Consider the following 6,989-nt stretch of genomic DNA (forward strand, 5'->3'; position numbering starts at 1 on the left):
CTCACGGTGAAGGGAGTTCCTCGTGGAAATTCTCATTCATCACTCTCGAACGCGTGGTGACGGGATTCCTCATCTGTTCGCTTCTAGGGACCGGCATCAAATCCCTTGGACAAATGCTGATGATTCTAAATTTTCAGCTTCCTAAAAAATTAGTTCTGTCAGTTTCATGGGGGAAATGTACACTGCCCAGAGAGAGCGTTGTCCCTGTATTACACAGGAACACCTGGATAAGATACCCTAAGAATCCGAATTCCTGTCTGTAACTGGCACTCTCTGTTTACGGCTGCCGGTGAGGCAGTTCCTGGCGCTGGTGTGACGGCAGCAGGGCCTACGGTGTCTGAAGGTGGAAAGAATATTCAGAGATTTAAATATCCAGATAAAACCTCAGACTGAATGTAGTAAAGGAAAAAGTCCTCCCTTTTCAAGTTGCTCTGCTGTCCTGCGGTGTGCTGCAGCTCGCTTCAAACTTTAAAGTGGCAGAAGTCAAAAATCAAAGTACTCGGAAATCAAAGTACAAACTCCAGTGGATGTCTTAAATGACCAAAGTTCAGTTTTACATCAGTCAGTGCACTCTGACAACTTTGCAAGCAAAACAAATGAACCTCTGAAAACTTTACTTACCACTTTTACGTAGCGGTCTCCCAAAATCTGCAAGCTTTCACCGTCTGGAAAAAAAAAGTCACACATGCAATGCTAGTTCCAGTGCGATCCAGTGTAAGCATAAAGATAACATCCTTACGACTACAGTTTATAGGCTTGTTTCCTAACCAAAAAACCCCAAGAATATTCCTTCTAACAGTAACACGGCTGTCAAGGTTAGCACTTTGCCCGTGTTATCCAGACATCATAAACCAGCCACGTGACCTGTCCTCTGGCAGATAAGTAAGGAAGACATTTTAAGAGAGCAACAGAATTTCTGGAGATTAGTAGACTAAATGTATCCGATCTTCCAGGAATGAGGAACTTGCTATAAAATGGGTGCAGAAGTTTTTTGCAAATGTGGAATCAGCTTGGACTGAGACATTGCAAAGTTGGTTGGAGGAAAAGCCTTAAGAACTACTCAAGCAATTTGGTGCTTATGATGTAAAACAAGTGCTCTGTACTTAAAAAAAATCAAGCAGAAATTATTATTTGACATTTTGATCTCTTTGTGATCTATATGAAGAGGGTTACTGCTTTTCTAGCTGTAGAAAATATTTAAAGTTATATTTCAAAACAAGTGATTTTTAAAATAACTTTATTAGTGCCAGGATGCACCAGCAGAAATGAAAATAAGCTAAGTAAAGACATGAACAACAGAAATTATGAAATCTGTTTTTCTGTGTTTTCTTTCTATGGAGGTCTTACAGTGTTTAAAATACTAGCTGAGCTCAAGCAAGAGCCCCCTCTCAGTGGGGCTGTGGGGGGTTGTCTCGAGACAGAGCAGTCTGCCCTAAACCCAGAATGAATATCCCAAGGCTGGAATTTTCCATTCTACTCATCTGGCACTCTTGTTGCTTTTCTGGGAGGCAGTGGCATGGCTTGAAGTGCTCATGGATCTTTGCATTTATGATTTTATCATTGCTGCCATTAAGTCGTCAATCCTCCACATTTCTCAAGAAGACCTCGTGTTCAAGATCTGAACTGTTTATGCTCTAACATCACAGATTTAACAGTGTACAATGTGAATAAACAACCTTTTGAAGAAAATTAACGCTGGAGTAATCATTTGTTCTGTCATGTAAGGGAGCTTTTACCACATAGACAATTCGGTTCCAATTCCATTAGAAGGTAGTTTTGGGGTCAATGTTCTAGTCATGATTTTTTCCGCAGATAAATAGATAAATGCTTGAGCTGGGAAGGATAAAAAGAGGATAATCTTGTATTTGCAGAACATTCATTCTAACTTTGTATGAGACAAGCCATTGTTGATCACTTCCAGAGTAGAAGGAAATGGAAAGGAGAGACTCAACCCTAAAATACTAAACTATGTTTTGATTTCTTTTTCTTTTATGCATATTGGACAGAGATTTGAGCTCAGACTTCTTCTTTTTCATAGCAACTTTACAATGAGCCAAGTTGATTTCAGTCAACCTGGAATCATAGAATGGTTTAGGTTGGAAGGGACCTTGAAGATCATCTAGTTCCAACCCCCCTGCCGTAAGCAGGGACACCTCCCACCAGATGAGGTTGCTCCAAGCCCTGTCCAGTCTGGCCTTGAAGTCCTCCAGGAATGGAGCTTCCATAACTTCTCTGGGCAACCTGGGCCAGTGCCTCACCACCCTCACAGTGAACATTTTTTTCTACTATCTGATCTAAATCTCCCCTCTTCCAGTTTGAAACCATTCCCCCTTGTCCTATCACTACATGCCCTTGTAAAAAGTCCTTCCCCAGCTCTCCTGTAGGCCCCCTTTAAGTACTGAAAGGCCGCTGTAAGGTCCTCCCAGAGACTTCTCTTCTCAAGACTGAACAGCCCCAGCTCTCTCAGCCTGCCCTCATAGGAGAGGTGCTCCAGCCCTTGGAGCATCTTTGTGGCCTCCTCTGGACCTGCTCCAACAGGTCCATGTCTTTCCTACATAGGGGGCTCCAGAGCTGGAGGCAGTACTCCAGGTGGGGTCTCCCCAGAGCAGAGTAGAAGGGCCAGCATCCCCTCCCGCGCCCTGCTGACCACGCTTCTTCTGATGCAGCCCAGGATACCGTTGGCCTTCCGGGCTGCAATTGCGCATTGCTGGCTCATGTTGAGCTTCTCAAAGCTCCACGCTTAGTTCTTCATTCATTAAAAAAAAAATTGTGTCGGAGTGAAACCAGTTAATAAACAAATGCTCCAAGAGTGCAAGCACAGCTGCGCTGTTGCATCAGCACCCTGGAGAGGAGCCCGGCCTCGGCGCTGCACGGCTGCGCCGGAATTGTTCCGCCTGGTGTTACCTACCACCGTTTCAGAACTTGGCTGAAACAAAAGCCCCAATGGTTTAGCGCTGTCAAGCTGGCTTGGGTTCACTGCTACGACAATTGCATTATTAGGCACTGGTGCAACAGTACACTGTATACAGACTTACCTGAAACCTGACTGATTTTTTTTTTTTTTTACTTTTTCTTTTTTTAAAGTGATTTTCTATTTTCATTTGTTGAACTATTTTGAGCATCTTAGCAATTTTCTATAATACTATCTTTTCCTATGCAGTATGATTTTTTTCTTTCCCTGGGAATTGCATTACAAAAACCCTCTAAAAAGGATTTGTGCATAGTTTTTCTTAATAAAATAGGGTCGCTTTTTTTAGACAAGGTTTTAGTGGTTGTGGAATACTACCATTACTATATCAAAACATAACAAGTCACTCCCCAGTAAACACAGACTTTGGGCTAAAAGCAGAGATCAAACAGATCCCACGTGTCTGTGTTGCTATTCTAGAATGCGATTTCTCTCCCAAGACTGACTTCAGAGCAGAGAATCCTGAAAAAGGGCTGGTCACAGGGATAAATTACTATGTAGGTTTGCCAGAGTTAAGTCAAACATCTCAATTCTTGGCCATCAAAACCAGGAACTAAATTGGAAGTCAGAATCATAGTATAATAACTAAGAACATTCTCTAGGAAAAGTTGGATTTTTTTTTTTTTTTTTGCTTTTAAATATCAGTTGAGTCAAACTTTCAGGGTATAAGTATACATATATGGCATACACGTATCTAGAGGGTGGGTTGAAGGAGGATGGAGCCATACTCTTCTCGGTGGTTCCCAGTGACAGGACGAGGGGCAATGGGCACAAGTTGGAACACAGGAAGTTCCGTTCCAACACACGGAAAAACTTTACAGTTGGGGTGACAGAGCAGTGGCACAGGCTGCCCAGGGAGGGGGTGGAGTCCCTTCTCTGGAGATTTTCAAGACCCGCCTGGATGCAGTCCTGAGTGATGTGCTCTGGGCAGTCCTGCTTTAGCAGGGGAGTGGGACTGGATGATCTCTAGAGGTCCCTTCCAACTCTGAAGATTCTGGGATTCTGTGATAAGTGTTAACATATATGACTGTGAGCCAGGAATTTTCCATATTATTGCCAAACCAGGACCACATCACTGCCTCAGTTTCTCCTTTTATAGAGACTAGACTGTCATCGCTGCTGTTGTCTGTCTAAAAACTGTTCCTGGAACCTTATTTTTTTCTGATACATTGTGACAAAATATGCTAAAATTATAGAGGATTTATCTATAAAACACAGATATGTTATCAAAACCAGAAAAAGATAAGATGATATTTTCTAGCTTAAGCAAATTGAGCTGTTGAAAGTTGAAAACTGCATTAAAAAAAATGACGCATAGCTGCAGTAGTAATTACAAATAGTAGCTAAGTGACAATAAAATCGAGATTGTGACATGTCTTTGTAAATACTATATTTAGGAAAACCACAAACAGCAGGATACCGAAAGGTCTTTCCAGGTCCACGAAATAACATAATGTTTCTACTATCGTCAAATGTTGGATCTCAATGTCTGGATTTCAACCTCTTTTTCCAACTGCCATACAGAACTTCGGGCTTTTTTTTTTTTTTTTTAAATATTAAATGAAGTATCCTCCATCTTGCCAAAAAAAGGTCTCTTTAATATTTGAGATATTATAAGGAAGCTTGGTTCTTTGGAGGACTCGGAGATTCCATTTCAAATTGATAGCAAAATATGTCCTGTAGATAAAGATCTCACGCGTTCATGCCTATGAGTTAATTCAGAGCTGCTCCTGAGGGCTTAAGGGCGGAAAACATTATCTTTTAAAGTTGTCTATCCCAGTCACCTGTAGTGTTTTCCACATTGGATACTTGCAAGTGACAAAAATGTAATTTTGCTGAATATACCTTTCACTTATTTAAGCTTAAGTTTTACACTCATGGGTTTCAGAGAATATTAGAAGCCATAGGCTAGGTTCTGGCATTTTTGTTCACGTTGATTAGTACTGCACTGGCAATAATGCTTTTTAAAAAACTGAATGGTTTATGGTGACAAGTACAATATAACATTATTAGAACTGGCATAGAGACACAGCCATTAAACAGAGCCGCTTCTAGGATGTGAAGGCACCAAGACTCCGTTAGACACAGGAGAAAATAAAGTCTTGTCTTGAAGTGCTCTCAGATCTTGAAGGCAGACACTGAGGAAGTGAGATGTTGCAAAAAGTTTATCTATGACACCATAATATAGTGCATTTGCATCAGAAAGACAGAAAGATCCATCAAGGCTTCATGACTGAAAACCGATCAAATGGAACAGTAAGTATTTTATACCGAATGCTCGGAACCCAAGACATCCCCTTTTATTTGTACCTTTTCCCATCTGTTTTAGAATAGAGTGCAAACTTGTATTGACCTGGATAATGACATCTTAAAGTATTTTACCCATAGAATGCAAGACAGAATTCTGCAGACTGGAGAGGATCCTGCTTCAAATACAGTTAAATAACAGAGAACAGAGTATGCATTATGTTATATTTATAACAAGCCAGTACAAAGTCTGCAATTTTTTTACTCCAATGTTATAATTGTAATTCAATAGAAACAAGATCATAGTTATCAGTGGCTGAAACAATTGTCAGAACATATTTAATTAAAGGCTTAACTGTTCACTGAGTTCTATTTTTTGAGGTCAAGAAACTGGCAGGTGATGTGCATTTCATAAGCCAGCCTATGACAGTCATGGTAGAACAATCTTGATCTGAAGACTGTTAAACACCATTCCATGGAGCTGTAAATTTGGTGAAATGGTGTAAGAAGACTGTGGCTTATTGCAGATGCTGGAATGTGTACTTGCGTGGCTATGGTACTCCTCTAGCTTCAGACAACCATTGGAAAGCTAAGATAAATTCAAGATTAAATGTCAAGTGTCAGAAAGCTTTTTATGTTTTTCTTTAATAAATTGGTTAAAAATATGTCAGTCTTCTATTCTTAGGACATCTGGAAGGCAGATGAATTTGAGATCAGCCATTTGCCAGGAGCAATATACGTTGAACCGGAGAACAATGGTCTACAAGGAACATCTTCACAAAGGTATTGCTTGCCATTTGAAGCTCTTTTTAAGGTGCTCAAAGGAAAAAATTCTGCAGCGAGCCAGGATATACGGGCCCTGACCTGAAGGAACTCTTATCCCGTTGAATGCCAAACAGGCCAGAAACAGACTCATTCCCCAGCAATGAGGGAACGTAAAATTTTCCGAGTCTGAGATCCACAGACAAGCTTGCAGAACAATAAACTGAATGTTACCTATTTTATAAAGGTATTTTATAATGCAGATCTGAATAATTTCACTTATTTTCCATTATATTTTGGATTACAATTACAATTATTTAATTTTACAAATAATAATCGAATAATGATGTAGTTTGGTCCACTTCTATGCCATTTCATTTTTAGGCTCTGAGCACTGTGGCACTTGGCAGAGGGGTGTAGGGACAACACTAGGAAGAATTATGTATAAAACTAAGGAAATAATTTGCAGAAATTAATGAAAAATGTATCCCCTTTATTTTATAATGTGGTTTGACTGTATTCAGCAAGTAAGAAACAAATAGTTTATTTGGTGCTGAAACTAACAGGTATGCTCACATAGAGTACAGGTGAAGGCATTTTTCTTAATAATCACAAGAATAGACCAACAACTCTGCCAACTGGCACGGCAACATATTCCTTACATGAGAATGTATATTTTTGTTTTTAAAAAAATAGGGAAGTTTCCTGGCACTATAGCTGAGGACAGAGGCTTGAGAATGCAACCTTTTCCTCCAGTGTAGCCTAAAAGCTCAAGAGCCAGATGAGCCACACAAGAGGTGCTGTCAGTAAATGCGAGTGTCAGATATCTAGGTATAGTTTGTTTGGATTTTTCTATACCAGACTAGCAGGTAGGGTTTTTTTTTTTGGTAGATTTTGTTAATCCTGCACTTTTTTCTTTTTTTGCTATTCCAAAACAGGAACAACAGACATGAGCGGTGGGCTAACGCACAGAGCTGCTGAGACAGCTCAGAGACTGCATTCTTGTGTAGGG

This window comes from Charadrius vociferus, unplaced genomic scaffold, assembly GCF_000708025.1.
Source record: "Charadrius vociferus isolate BGI_N301 unplaced genomic scaffold, ASM70802v2 scaffold323, whole genome shotgun sequence".
Taxonomy (NCBI): Eukaryota; Metazoa; Chordata; class Aves; order Charadriiformes; family Charadriidae; genus Charadrius; species Charadrius vociferus.